The sequence below is a fragment of the Ascaphus truei genome, chromosome 2 (assembly GCF_040206685.1).
Source record: "Ascaphus truei isolate aAscTru1 chromosome 2, aAscTru1.hap1, whole genome shotgun sequence".
NCBI lineage: Eukaryota > Metazoa > Chordata > Amphibia > Anura > Ascaphidae > Ascaphus > Ascaphus truei.
In genome coordinates this window covers 239,446,929-239,462,815 of record NC_134484.1, presented here as the reverse complement: position 1 = coordinate 239,462,815, position 15,887 = coordinate 239,446,929, and the positions used below count along the sequence as shown (strand labels likewise).

Below are 15,887 nucleotides of genomic sequence, written 5' to 3'. Positions count from 1 at the left end.
ACAGGAAAAACATCTTAAAGCAATTGTACAGTGTCCGCGTGCAACAATTTTATCATTTATGTATTTAGATGTATTTATAAACTGAATTAATTTGTAATAAAATGGAAGGCAATACACACTTACAAGATACACATATAGAAGGTTCACATAAAGATATCTTTGAGAGCCTGGTTGTACCAGCTCATGCAGACGGAAATGCAGGCACACCGAGACTCAGTGTACCGCAGAGGCAAGATGATATCCCACAAGCAGCGCCTCAACCCGAATTGCAGCTGATGCCAGATGAAGAAATGGCGCGAATGCAGGAGCCAGTTCGGTAGCCTCCGCCAGGCAACAATATAATAAGGCACCTCAAAGAATCTCCAAGTGTGCAAGAAATCCTACAGAGATAACAAATAGATCGTTAACATATCAAACAGTTCACAAGATTGGTAACAGTGACAACAAGAAATGGGAGAAATGAAACATATATATGTTAAAACACCTAAGTGTGTATAAAACATTAAATATATATTAAAAAAAAAAAGCTTCAAGAAGCTTGAAGAAGCGCCAAGAGGCGTGAAACGATCGTCGGGTGTAGGCGACGCGCTAACTAATGACGTCAGCCGGTTGCTGTTCTGGAGTCTGAGACGGAGCGCGAGTGAATGCCAGTGACCCTGCAGCTGACTGGTTGTATAATACGATTGGGTGCAAATGCGCACCACACAAACTGTGCACAATTTAGGCAATGATTTGAATAGATTCTATTGCGAGGAGCACATAACATAGGATCATTTGCATAGTATGTGGTGACGCCCTATGGGCATTTTGGGCTTATTAAAGCCGGTTAACCTTGTGTGTCAAGACTCAGCACGGGAGGCATATTATAGCCTGCCCGCGTGGACATTCAAACCATCAGCTGCTGGTGATACAAATAGACGCATAAAATTCAGCTTCATTATTGTATGATTTGAACATCTATCCACATTAGAGAGTGTACCTATTTCAGGCACCCATATGCGCTATTTACCATACCATATTGCACGCTGGCATACTCCGTTGTCACCTTCATTAGAGCACCTTTTAGGTGATTTTATATAATAGTTAAATGTATATAAATATATGTTTTATGAATTTTCATTAGAAGAGTTAATCAATATTTAATTAAAGATTTTTTGTTTTGTATTTTAAACCTTCTGGTATCCTATATGGTTTGGAAATCTGTTTCCATCTACTCAGATATATTTTTAAGTTGAGTGCAAATCTATGGGATTTCTTTTCTGTGGTTGTTCTTGGACCATCCTATATATAGAGTGTTTCTATTTCCCGTGCACCACTTAGAATATAGTTATGTATGTTGAATATTAAGGTTGAGCAGTGGTTTTCTATCTCCTATTACGTGAAACACAAACAGAATGAAGTAGACACCATAATGATGACTACAACTATTGAACGAGAAATTAGAAAGTCCCGTATCTACAGTATACAATCGTACTAATATCAAAACTCTCGTTGAGGCCAAAGGGAACCAGACAATTCAGCTTAAAGATCCAAAAACTTTCCCTCTTGGTGAGTAACAAACTGTCATGTGCTCAGGCAATGAACAGTTGCAGGAGCTGACAGCAGGTATATGAGCATATGACAGTGGGAGCATAAGTCGGAGGGCGATGTGTGGGACCACACTGAAGGTCAGGGCTCAGGGGCAAAACGCTTACCCCTATTGGCTCTTCCGTCCTGGATCCCAGCTCTCGTGGACTGTTTCTCCCATCGCGTGCATCCGAAGTGGAAATGAAGCTATGATGAATGGAGAACGGCGCCACAGCAACAGATGGTCAAATTTCTCTGGAGTTCCGGTATAAAACAAGCTTTATTGGTACATGGCACACACAAGGAAGCAGGCTAACATCACCACCTCACATCACATCACATCAGGGATGCTGGGGGTGGGGGGAGAGAAAGTGTGGATAAGAATGGAGGCAAGCAGGATAATTACAAACAATTTTGATAGGGTGTGAGAAAACCCATGTTCGCATGAAGTCCTTTGGTTTTGGTGTCAAAGAGTCTTATCATTCTGAGTTCAAATGTTTTCCGTTCTTGGGTGCGTTTAAACATTCCATTGAGGATTTTGATTTTTAAATCATTTATGGAATGATCTGGTTGTGAGAAGTGATGTCCCCCCCAGCATCCCTCCCCCACCCCACCTTTCCTTGTCACCGTCCCCTGGCTTCAAACACTTTTAACACCCTACCCTATCTACAGTCCATATCTGTTGTTTTTTTTTTTCTCTACACTGTTTTAGCCATAGAATCCTTTGTATATCAGTATTGCAGACCTGAAGAAGAGAGGAGAACTCTCGAAAGCTTGTCCTATGACATAAATTGTTAGTCCAATAAAAAAGGTATCACCTAATGCTGAAGAACTCATTTATTCTGCCGCAACTGGACTAACACGGCTATTTTCTGCTTTATATATATATATTATATATATATATATGTGTGTGTGTATATATATATGTGTATATATATGTGTATACATACATACATACATACATATAAATGATGAAGCCACTGTACAAATGAATGGGTGAAGGGTGGGTATCGGCCACGGTGGCTTAACCCCTTAATTACCTTTGCGGTTATTAACCGATCAGCTAATTAAGGGGTTAAGTGACACCAGAATGTATTTGCTATATATTTTTTTGGCTACAGAGGACAGAGGGAACTTGCAGGTGGAGAGAATTCATATTGATGAGGTTAGTAGAACTGTATTAACTGTACTACCCGAGGACCCTCAGACACCTGTGAGGCTGACCCGAGGCCCCTCAGACACCCATGGAGACCCCATTTGGGGCCCACGGTGACCCGCGGAGACCACCTGGAGGACCACGGCGCCTGATTGGGACCACCCGTAGGCCTCCAGACCCTGTGTGAAATCATTTGCTGGGCCACTGTGGGGCCTACGGACACCCGTCAGGCCCACCGGGGACTCCCGTAGGTCTGGGGTATTAACCCTGTATGTGAAATAATAAATGATGATTTATGGTGGGGCACAGGGGGTGGGTTTGTTATGTATTGTTTATTAATTATTGTTATGTTTATTGTGGGTCTGTGTATTGTTTTGAATGTGGGTATTGGGGGTAGGGATTTTTGTCCCTCCCGGTGGGTAGGGGTGAGGTGGTTAGGCCTCACGGGTGTGGGTAGTGGGGGGAGGGTGGTTAGGCCTCCCCAGTGGTGGGTGAGGGTGGGTTAACCCCTCAATGACTGTCGCGGTTAATAACCGCTAAGGTGATTAAGTGGTTAGGGGACATTACATTGGCTCTTTTTATGCTTGTGTTGGTTTTTCAGCACCCGAGGGCATGGACGGTGATGAAGATGAGGATGGCCTTCATCGTGGATAGCGGCCAAGGGTGAGTGCAAGATGTATTTATTTTATTTATTGGGATTAATGTATTTTACATGGGCAAATGCACTATTATCCATATGTGGATAATAGTCATGTTGCACATGACTTTACTTTATATGTTAGGGGGGGGTGAATTTATTTAAAATGATTTATGTATTTGTAAATGATTTTTTGGGGGCACACAATTGGTACTGAAGCCAAGTGGTGACCCACGGACACCTATGGGAACACCCGAGGACCACAGCCGGCCTATAGTACCATTCCTGTGCCTAAACAAATACCTAGGAGTAATGTATATAAGGGTGGTATAGTGGTTGTTGGGGGCAAGGGGGTGGGTGTTTTGTGTATTGCAATGTTTATTGTTGGCAATTGTCCCCAATAAACATGCTACAGTGACTTAACCCCTTCATTGCCTTAACGGATAGCCGCTAAGGTAATGAAGAAGTATTAATATATTTGTATTAATAGTGTACATGTGCAGGGTGTCTCCGGAGATGAATTGTGTTGGTTTTATGTCCGGGGACCCCCTGCTTCCCGAGATACAGGCCCGGTTATGGGGTGCCGGTATCTCCTATGAATGGAAATTTCCCGCGTTACGTGATCGTTCTATCTCCATGCATAGGAGATACCGGCACCTCATAACGAGGCCTGTATCTCGTAAAGCAGGGTGTCCCCGGACATAAAACCAACGCGGTTCATCTCCGGAGACCCCCTGCACATTTACAATATTAATACAATTGTAATGTAAACATTTTTTATTTGCCGGCGAGATTTGTGCTGAGAGAGGCGGATCTCGCTCTCTGCTGACAGCGCAGCCCTTCTCGCCAGGGCTCGCCATCTCTCCGCCGGATTCCTCTCACAGATATGCGCACCTTCCTGCATACTGCGAGGGGAATCCGCCAAAAACATGGCGAGTTTTACGTCTGGCGAATGGCCATTATCGCCGTTTCCTGCATAGGCCCCAAAGTTTCTTCCATGGCTTAAATCCAAACGGAAATCTAGGTTAGTTAGTGTCAGTCTGTTATGTGAGTGCACAACAAGCCACATAGAGTTTTTGGCTAGGTTTAAGTCTTGAACGAAGAACGTAGACAAGGACATCCAACAACAGACATACATATGAGACATCAAGTAATTTAGGATAGAGGTGGGGAACGACAACTGGACAAGAAATCAGAATCGCAGACAAAATCTTCATGCTTCTTGAAACTGTAGGCGGCGAGGGTATCACACTAAGAGAGGCTTTGAGGAACTAGAGAAAAAAAGAAAAAAATAGTTTTACATCTCTGTTATTTCGGTTGCTGATTAATAAAGATTACGTTTTAACTACTACACTTATCACCAGAGAGTGAGCTCGAGTGCTACACTTGGGTTTCTTTTCTACCCATTCTCTACCAATTACTACCCAATAGCACCGCTCACCATCACTAATACTGTGGCAGCAGCAGGGGCTCCCCTATATTTTCTCCCCATCACTGTTAGGGCCTTCTGACCCTTACCCATTTAATGGTGTCCAACGTTTAGAGCAGGGGTGGGGAACGTCAGGCCCGAGGGCCGTATAAGGCCCTCAAAATCATTTGGTCTGGCCCTGCTAAGGCAACTGCTATAACCGGGGTCGCGCTAATTTAAAAAATAATGGCCGCCGCGCGCCCGATCGGGAGGAGGGAGGAGGTGGTTGTGAGGCGCCGGCAGCCCTACACAATCCCCAGCAGCCACCGTACTAGCCCCAGCAATCCCCCAGCAGCCACCGTACTTCCCCCGCACTCCCCCATCAGCATTCCCCGCAGCATTCCCCGCACTTCCCCCATGCTTCTCCAGCAGTTCCCCCCGCACTTACCCCAGCATCCGTCCTACACGATCCCCCCAGCAGCAGCAGCAACTACCAGAAGTAGGGGGCGGGGTTCTGTGTGTCTACATGCCTGCTGTGTGCCTGCTGTGTGCCTGCCTGTCTGTGTCTTTATGGCCCGCGAACGATGTTATAAATATCCAAATGGCCCTTGGCAAAAAAAAGGTTCCCCACCCCTGGATTAGAGAGTGTGCCATTCACAGGAAACATCCCAGGTACAGTTTCCTTTTCAACCATTTATGGTATGTGTGTCCAACACAGTTATCCAGTCGGCTTCCTTCTGTAGATGTCAACTGTCTGTTAAAGGTGGACACAAAAGTGGCAGAGAATTCCTATTTCTGTCAGTTAGTTTTGATTTTAAGGAGATCTGGGCTTCATATTCTTTCTGTGTTACCTCGCTTTTCTTTGAGCACATTTTTGGGGTATCCTATTTCAGAGAACCTGAAACTGTACCTTTCCCTAAAATGATGAAGGCAAGAAAGAACACAATGTCGATATTTATCACCCACAAATACCCATGTTGTATGAAATCCTGATTGCATACATAAATCTGTGTTCGAAATAATTCATGAATTTATTGGCATAAGCGATTCTGCATTTTGCCACACTGTGCCTTACCCTAAAATAATGAAGACAAGAAAGGCAGAATCAGCCAGCATTTGGACCTCCCAAAGTCATTACACGCATTGTGTGGCAACAACGCCCACAATTCTGAAGATCTCAACTTGAAGACTTCCCATGCCATGGAAGACTGTTGTATATGGGATTAGTGGTATTGTAATACAATATGCAGCATCATATTGTTGAACAGAGACACCGTGAAAAACTTTGCTCATAGGAAGAAGCAACTAGAAATGTAAAGTTTAGGGATGATTGAAAGCTCTTCAAAGCAGGGACTTAGTTATTCACTAAAAGCAAGAAATACAAGTCAGAAAGTAATTTTTGAACCTCCAAAGTTATCAGAAATACTTGGAAACGAGAGGACATTTTCAATGTAATACTTCCTGGTAAAACATTTTATAAATAAATAAATATTACGTGGCATCTACACCCACAAGTCTAAAGACCTCACTGAAGAATTCACAAAGAAGACACTGATATACTGTATAAGCAGTCTTAATACAATATTCAAAAATCAAAGGTCCCAAAGACAAAACTTTGGGGAAGGTAAAACTTTGGGGAAGGTAAAACTTTTGGAAACACCAGGCTTAATTGGAATTTGAAAATAGCAAAGTTGAGAGCACAATAGGATAATGGCAAACCTGGTAAGGGTCTAAGCAGCAGGGCTGTCTAACATTACAGGTAGTTCCTTAAGGGTGAATGGGTTTGAAGAGCATTTATTGTATAAATATGCAAAAGTGAGCTAAGCTTAATTGTAAGTGTTGAATACATGTTTGGTAAGTTAGTGGCTTGATCTATATCTGCTGAGGCTGCCAATTATGGCATTTTTAACCAAGATTCGTCATTGTCTTCAATGGAAAATCTTGTTTGGAAAAGGACAGATTGTCCGGTGGATATTGCAAAAGTAACCTAATCTTTATGATTCTTAATGCATAGAACATCAAAATAGCAAAGGCCTCAGGGAGATTTGAACTCCAAACCCCTGGTTTACGAGAACAGTGCTTTATCCCCTGAGCTATGAAGCCACAGGAAAAATGTCTTAAAGCTATTTTACAGTGTCCGCATGCAACAGTTTTATCATTTATGTATATATATATATATATATATATGTATTAATAAACTGAGGGAAGGTATTGACAGTCCCAGAGGTAACACTCAGACTCACTGTTTAAATCCTGTTGTACTATACATAGTCCCTTCCATGGCTTAAATGCAAATGGAAATCTAGGTTAGTTTGTGTCAGTCTGTTATTTGAGTGCACAACAAGCCACATAGAGTTTATGGCTAGGTTTAAGTCTAGAACGAAGAACGTAGACAAGGACATCCAACAACAGACATACATATGAGACATAAAGTAATTTATGACAGAGATGGGAACAACAACTGGACAAGAAATCAGGATCGTTATATATTTCTTCATGCTTCCTGAAACTTTAGGCGGCGAGGGTATCACATTAAGAGAAGCTTTGAGGATCTAGAGAAAAAAAAGACAAAACAGTTTAACCAACTCTGTTAGGGCCTTCTGACCTTTACCCATTTCATGGTGTCCAACATTTAGAGTGTGTCATTCACAGGAAACATTCCAAGTCCAGATTCCTTTTCATCCGATTTATTGTATGTTTGTCCAACACAGTTATCCAGTCGGCTTCCTTCTGTAGATGTCACCTGTCTGTTAAAGGTGGACACGACATTGGCAGATTATTCCTATTCCTGTCTATTAACTTTGATTTTAAGAAGATCGGGGTTTCATAGGCTTTCTGTGTTACCTCGTTTATCTTTGAGCACATTTTTGGAGTATCCTCTTTCAGAGAACCTGAAACTGTACCCTTCCCTAAAATGATGAAGGCAAGAAAGAACACATTGTCGATATTCTTCACCCACATATACCCACGTTGTATGAAATCCTGATTGCCATACATAAATCTGTGTTCGAAATAATTCATGAATTTAATGGCATATGCCGTTCTGCATTTTGCCATACTGTACCTTTCCCTATAATAATGAAGACAAGAAAGGCAGAATCAGCCAGCATTTGTACCTTCCAAAGTCATTACACGCATTGTGTGGCATCTACGCCCACAATTCTGAAGACCTCAACTTGAAGACTTCCCATGGAAGACTGTTGTATATGGGATAAGTGGTATTGTAATACAATATGCAGCATCATATTGTTGAACAGAGACACCGTGAATAACTTTGCTCAGATGAAGAAGCAACTAGAAATTTAAAGTTTAGTGATGAGTGAAAGCTCTTCAAAGCAGGGACTAATTTATTCACTAAAAGCAAGAAATACAAGTCAGAAAGTAATTTTGTACCTCCAAAATTATCAGACATACTTGGAAACGAGAGGACATTTTCAATGTAATACTTCCTGGTAAAACATTTTATAAATAGACAAATATTATGTGGCATTTACACCCACAAGTCCAAAGACCTCACTGAAGAATTCACTGATATACTGTATAAGCATTCTCAATACAATAATCTTTATGATTCTTAATGCATAAAACATCAAAATAACAAAGGCCTCAGGGAGATTTGAACTCCCGACCCCTGCTTTACAAAACCAGTGCTTTATCCCCTGAGCTACCGTATGAAGCCACAGGAAAAACTTCTTAAAGCTATTTCACAGTGTCCGCATGCAACAATTTTATCATTTATTTAAATATGTATTAATAAACTAAGGGAAGGTATTGACAGTCCCAGAGGTAACACTCAGACTCACTGTTTAAATCCTGTTGTACAATACATAGTCTCTTCCATGGCTTAAATCCAAACGGAAATCTAGGTTAGTTAGTGTCAGTCTGTTATGTTAGTGCACAACAAGCCATATAGAGTTTATGGCTAGGTTTAAGTCTAGAAAGAAGAACGTAGACAAGGACATCCAACAACAGACATACATATGAGACATAAAGTAAATTATGACAGAGATGGGTAACGACAACTGGACAAGAAATCAGGATCATTAACAACTTCTTCATGCTTCCTGAAACTGTAGGCGGCGAGGGTATCACACTAAGAGAGGCTTTGAGGATCTAGAGAAAAAAAAGAAACAACATTTTAACCAACTCTGTTAGGGCCTTCTGACCTTTACCCATTTCATGGTGTCCAACATTTAGAGTGTGTCATTCAAAGGAAACATCACAGGTCCAGATTCCTTTACATCCCATTTATTGTATGTGTGTCCAACACAGTTATCCAGTCGGCTTCCTTCTGTAGATGTCACCTGTCTGTTAAAGGTGGACACGAAAGTGGCAGATTATTCCTATTCCTGTCTATTAGCTTTGATTTTAAGGAGATCTGTGCTTCATAGGCTTTCTGTGTTACCTCGTTTTTCTTTGAACACATTTTTGGGGTATCCTGAAACTGTACTTTTCCTTAAAATGATGAAGGCAAGAAAGAACACATTGTCGATATTTTTCACCCACATATACCCATGTTGTATGAAATCCTGATTGCCATACATAAATCTGTATTCAAAATAATTCATGAATTTATTGGCATATGCCATTCTGCATTTTGCCATACTGTACCTTTCCCTATAATAATGAAGACAAGAAAGGAAGAATCAGCCAGCATTTTTACCTCCTAAAGTCATTACACGCATTGTGTGGCAACTACGTCCACAATTCTGAAGACCTCAACTTGAAGACTTCCCATGGAAGACTGTTGTATAAGGGATAAGTGGTATTTTAATACAATATGCAGCATCATATTGTTGAACATAGACACAGTGAATAACTTTGCTCAGATGAAGAAGCAACTAGAAATGTAAAGTTTAGGAATGATTGAAAGCTCTTCAAAGCAGGGACTTAGTTATTCACTAAAAGCAAGAAATACAAGTCAGAAAGTAATTTTGAACCTCCAAAGTTATCAGATATACTTGGAAACGAGAGGACATTTTCAATGTAATGCTTCCTGGTAAAACATTTTATTAATAAATAAATATTATGTGGCATCTACACCCACAAGTCCAAAGACATCACTGAAGAATTCACAAAGAGGACACTGATATACTGAATAAGCAGTCTTAATACAATATTCAAAAATCAAAGGTCCCAAAGACAAAACTTTGAGGAAGGTAAAACTTTTGGAAACCACAGGCTTAGTTGGACTTTGAAAATAGCAAAGCTGAGAGCACAATAGGATAATGGCAAACCTGGTAAGGGTCTAATCAGCAGGGCTGTCTAACGTTACAGGTAGTTCCTTAAAGGTGAATGGGTATGAAGAGCAATTATGGTATAAAGATGCAAAAGTGAGCTAAGCTTAATTGTAAGTGTTGAATACATGTTTGGTAAGTTAGTGGCTTAATCTATATCTGCTGAGGCTGCCAATTATGGCATTTTTAACCAAGATTTGTCATTGTCTTCAATGGAAAAATTTGTTTGGAAAAGGACAAAATGTCCGGTGGATATAGCAAAAGTAACCTAATCTTTATGATTCTTAATGCATAGAACATCAAAATAACAAAGGCCTCAGGGAGATTTGAACTCCCGACCACTGGTTTACGAGAACAGTGCTCTAACCCCTGAGCTATGAAGCCACAGGAAAAACTACTTAAAGCTATTTTACAGTGTCCGCATGCAACAATTTTATCATTTATGTATATATATGTATTAATAAACTGAGGAAAGAATTGACAGTCCCAGAGGTAACACTCGGACTCACTGTTTAAATCCTGTTGTACTATACATAGTCTCTTCCATGGCTTAAATCCAAATGGAAATCTAGGTTAGTTTGTGTCAGTCTGTTATGTGAGTGCACAACAAGCCACATAAAGTTTATGGCTAGGTTTATGTCTAGAACGAAGAACGGAGACAAGGACATCCAACAACAGACATATATATGAGACATAAAGTAATTTATGACAGAGATGGGGAACTACAACTGGACAAGAAATCAGGATCGTTATCAACTTCTTCATGCTTCCTGAAACTGTAGGCGGCGAGGGTATCACACTAAGAGAGGCTTTGAGGACCTAGAGAAAAAAAAGACAAAACAGTTTAACCAACTCTGTTAGGGCCTTCTGACCTTTACCCATTTCATGGTGTCCAACATTTAGAGTGTGCCATTCACAGGAAACATCCCAGGTCCAGATTCCTTTCCATCCCATTTATTGTATGTGTGTCCAACACAGTTATCCAGTCCAAGATACTGCTCACGTTAGCGCCGGGGCACTTATTTGTGTTTGTATATTGTTTTATCAGATTTGGAATGATCTGTCCTTTGTTGTTCCCCTAGGCTGCTTTTTTCACAATATAGTTTATCACTTTACTTATGTTTGATAATTAATATTTGCATTATTTCACATATATTAAAGTGTAGGTTAGTGCTTTTAGAGGGTCTATATTTGTTTGGTTGCACAGTTTGCCAGTCGGCTTTCTTCTGTAGATGTCACTTGTCTGTTAAAGGTGGACACAAAAGTGGCAGATTATTCCTATTCCTGTCTATTAACTTTGATTTTAAGAAGTTCATAGGCTTTATGTGTTACCTCGTTTTTATTTGAGCACATTTTTGGGGTATCCTCTTTCAGAGAACCTGAAACTGTACCTTTCCCTAAAATGATGAAGGCAAGAAAGAACACATTGTCGATATTTTTCACCCACATATACCCATGTTTTATGATTTCCTTATTGCCATACATAAATCTGTGTTCGAAATAATTCATGAATTTATTGGCATATGCCGTTCTGCATTTTGCCATACTGTACCTTTCTCTATAATAATGAAGACAAGAAAGGAAGAATCAGCCAGCATTTGTACCTCCCAAAGTCATTACACGCATTGTGTGGCAACTACGCCCACAATTCTGAAGACCTCAACTTGAAGACTTCCCATGGAAGACTGTTGTATATGGGATAAGTGGTATTGTAATACAATATGCAGCATCATATTGTTGAACAGAGACACCGTGAATAACTTTGCTTAAATGAAGAAGCAACTAGAAATGTAAAGTTTAAGGATGATTGAAAGCTCTTCAAAGCAGGGACTTAGTTATTCACTAAAAGCAAGAAATACAAGTCAGAAAGTAATTTTGAACCTCCAAAGTTATCAGACATACTTGGAAACGAGAGGACATTTTCAATGTAATACTTCCTGGTAAAACATTTTATAAATAAATAAATATTATGTGGCATCTACACCCACAAGTCCAAAGACCTCACTGAAATACTGTACAAGCATTCTCAATACAATACAATAATCTTTATGATTCTTAATGCATAGAACATCAAAATAACAAAGGCCTCAGGGAGATTTGAACTCCCAACCCATGGTTTACAAGACCAGTGCTCTAACCCCTGAGCTATGAAGCCACAGGAAAAAACCCTTAAAGCTATTTTACAGTGTCCGCGTGCAACAATTTTATCATTGTTATATATATGTATTAATAAACTGAGGGAAGGAATTTACAGTCCCAGAGGTAACACTCAGACACACTGTTTTAATCCTGTTGTACTATACATAGTCTCTTCCATGGCTTAAATCCAAACGGAAATCTAGGTTAGTTTGTGTCAGTCTGTTATGTGAGTGCACAACAAGCCACATAGAGTTTATGGCTAGGTTTATGTCTAGAACGAAGAACGTAGTCAAGGACATCCAACAACAGACATACATATGAGACATAAAGTAATTTATGACAGAGATGGGGAACGACAACTGGACAAGAAATCAGGATCGTTATCAACTTCTTCATGCTTCCTGAAACTGTAGGCTGCGAGGGTATCACACTAAGAGAGGCTTTGAGGATCTAGAGAAAAAAAAAGAAAAAACAGTTTAACCAACTCTGTTAGGGCCTTCTGACCTTTACCCATTTCATGGTGTCCAACATTTAGAGTGTGTTATTCAAAGGAAACATCCCAGGTCCAGATTCCTTTTCATCCCATTTATTGTATGTGTGTCCAACACAGTTATCCAGTCGGCTTCCTTCTGTAGTTGTCACCTGTCTGTTAAAGGTGGACACGAAAGTGGCAAATTATTCCTATTCCTGTCTATTAGCTTTGATTTTAAGGAGATCTGTGCTTCATAGGCTTTCTGTGTTACCTCGTTTTTCTTTGAGCACATTTTTGGGGTATCCTCTTTCAGAGAACCTGAAACTGTACCTTTCCCTAAAATGATGAAGGCAAGAAAGAACACATTGTCGATATTTTTCACCCACATATACCAATGTTGTATGAAATCCTGATTGCCATACATAAATCTGTGTTTGAAATAATTCATGAATTTATTGGCATATGCCATTCTGCATTTTGCCACACTGTGCCTTTCCCTAAAATAATGAAGACAAGAAAGGCAGAATCAGCCAGCATTTGTACCTCCCAAAGTCATTACACGCATTGTGTGGCAACAACGCCCACAATTCTGAAGATCTCAACTTGAAGACTTCCCATGGAAGACTGTTGTATATGGGATAAGTGGTATTGTAATACAATATGCAGCATCATATTGTTGAACAGAGACACCGTGAATAACTTTGCTCAGATGAAGAAGAAACTAGAAATGTAAAGTTTAGGGATGATTGAAAGCTCTTCAAAGCAGGGACTTAGTTATTCACTAAAAGCAAGAAATACAAGTCAGAAAGTAATTTTGAACCTCCAAAGTTATCAGACATACTTGGAAACTGGAGGACATTTTAAATGTAATACTTCCTGGTAAAACATTTTATAAATAAATAAATATTATGTGGCATCTACACCCACAAGTCCAAAGACCTCACTGAAGAATTCACAAAGAAGACACTGATATATTGTATAAGCAGTCTTAAAAAAATATTCAAAAATCAAAGGTCCCAAAGACAAAACTTTGGGGAAGGTAAAACTTTTGGAAAACACAGGCTTAGTTGGACTTTGAAAATAGCAATGCTGAGAGCACAATAGGATAATGGCAAACCTGGTAAGGGTCTAAGCAGCAGGGCTGTCTAACGTTAGTTCCTTAAGGGTGAATGGGTTTGAAGAGCAATTATTGTATAAAGATGCAAAAGTGAGCTAAGCTTAATTGTAAGTGTTGAATACATGTTTGGTAAGTTAGTGGCTTGATTTTTATCTGCTGAGCTGCCAATTATGGCATTTTTAACCAAGATTAGTCATTGTCTTCAATTGAAAATTTTGTTTGGAAAATGACAGATTGTCCGTGGATATTGCAAAAGTAACCTAATCTTTATGATTCTTAATGCATAGAACATCAAAATTACAAAGGCCTCAGGGAGATTTGAACTCCCGACCCCTGGTTTACAAGACCAGTGCTCTAACCCCTGAGCTATGAAGCCACAGGAAAAACTGCTTAAACTATTTACCGTGTCCGCGTACAACAATTTTATCATTTTTGTATATATATGTATTAATAAACTGAGGGAAGGAATTGACAGACCCTGAGGTAACGAGAGGACATTTTCAATGTAATGCTTCCTGGTAAAACATTTTATTAATAAATAAATATTATGTGGCATCTACACCCACAAGTCCAAAGACATCACTGAAGAATTCACAAAGAGGACACTGATATACTGAATAAGCAGTCTTAATACAATATTCAAAAATCAAAGGTCCCAAAGACAAAACTTTGAGGAAGGTAAAACTTTTGGAAACCACAGGCTTAGTTGGACTTTGAAAATAGCAAAGCTGAGAGCACAATAGGATAATGGCAAACCTGGTAAGGGTCTAATCAGCAGGGCTGTCTAACGTTACAGGTAGTTCCTTAAAGGTGAATGGGTATGAAGAGCAATTATTGTATAAAGATGCAAAAGTGAGCTAAGCTTAATTGTAAGTGTTGAATACATGTTTGGTAAGTTAGTGGCTTAATCTATATCTGCTGAGGCTGCCAATTATGGCATTTTTAACCAAGATTTGTCATTGTCTTCAATGGAAAAATTTGTTTGGAAAAGGACAAAATGTCCGGTGGATATAGCAAAAGTAACCTAATCTTTATGATTCTTAATGCATAGAACATCAAAATAACAAAGGCCTCAGGGAGATTTGAACTCCCGACCACTGGTTTACGAGAACAGTGCTCTAACCCCTGAGCTATGAAGCCACAGGAAAAACTACTTAAAGCTATTTTACAGTGTCCGCATGCAACAATTTTATCATTTATGTATATATATGTATTAATAAACTGAGGAAAGAATTGACAGTCCCAGAGGTAACACTCGGACTCACTGTTTAAATCCTGTTGTACTATACATAGTCTCTTCCATGGCTTAAATCCAAATGGAAATCTAGGTTAGTTTGTGTCAGTCTGTTATGTGAGTGCACAACAAGCCACATAAAGTTTATGGCTAGGTTTATGTCTAGAACGAAGAACGGAGACAAGGACATCCAACAACAGACATATATATGAGACATAAAGTAATTTATGACAGAGATGGGGAACTACAACTGGACAAGAAATCAGGATCGTTATCAACTTCTTCATGCTTCCTGAAACTGTAGGCGGCGAGGGTATCACACTAAGAGAGGCTTTGAGGATCTAGAGAAAAAAAAGACAAAACAGTTTAACCAACTCTGTTAGGGCCTTCTGACCTTTACCCATTTCATGGTGTCCAACATTTAGAGTGTGCCATTCACAGGAAACATCCCAGGTCCAGATTCCTTTCCATCCCATTTATTGTATGTGTGTCCAACACAGTTATCCAGTCCAAGATACTGCTCACGTTAGCGCCGGGGACACTTATTTGTGTTTGTATATTGTTTTATCAGATTTGGAATGATCTGTCCTTTGTTGTTCCCCTAGGCTGCTTTTTTCACAATATAGTTTATCACTTTACTTATGTTTGATAATTAATATTTGCATTATTTCACATATATTAAAGTGTAGGTTAGTGCTTTTAGAGGGTCTATATTTATTTGGTTGCACAGTTTGCCAGTCGGCTTTCTTCTGTAGATGTCACTTGTCTGTTAAAGGTGGACACAAAAGTGGCAGATTATTCCTATTCCTGTCTATTAACTTTGATTTTAAGAAGTTCATAGGCTTTATGTGTTACCTCGTTTTTATTTGAGCACATTTTTGGGGTATCCTCTTTCAGAGAACCTGAAACTGTACCTTTCCC

The 15,887-nt window shown here is 39.7% G+C and overlaps 4 non-coding genes across 4 annotated transcripts; all 4 read right to left on the bottom strand.

Annotated features, from left to right (window-relative positions):
* Nucleotides 1–10,315: 10,315 nt before the first annotated feature.
* Nucleotides 10,316–10,388, bottom strand: TRNAT-CGU (transfer RNA threonine (anticodon CGU)). Its single transcript has one exon. It is a non-coding gene; the product is annotated as a tRNA-Thr (tRNA).
* A 1,698-nt stretch (nt 10,389–12,086) lies between these two features.
* On the bottom strand, nt 12,087–12,159 carry TRNAT-UGU (transfer RNA threonine (anticodon UGU)). Its single transcript has one exon. It is a non-coding gene; the product is annotated as a tRNA-Thr (tRNA).
* Nucleotides 12,160–14,035: 1,876 nt separating this feature from the next.
* On the bottom strand, nt 14,036–14,108 carry TRNAT-UGU (transfer RNA threonine (anticodon UGU)). The gene has a single exon. It is a non-coding gene; the product is annotated as a tRNA-Thr (tRNA).
* A 691-nt stretch (nt 14,109–14,799) lies between these two features.
* Nucleotides 14,800–14,872, bottom strand: TRNAT-CGU (transfer RNA threonine (anticodon CGU)). The gene has a single exon. It is a non-coding gene; the product is annotated as a tRNA-Thr (tRNA).
* Nucleotides 14,873–15,887: the final 1,015 nt, after the last annotated feature.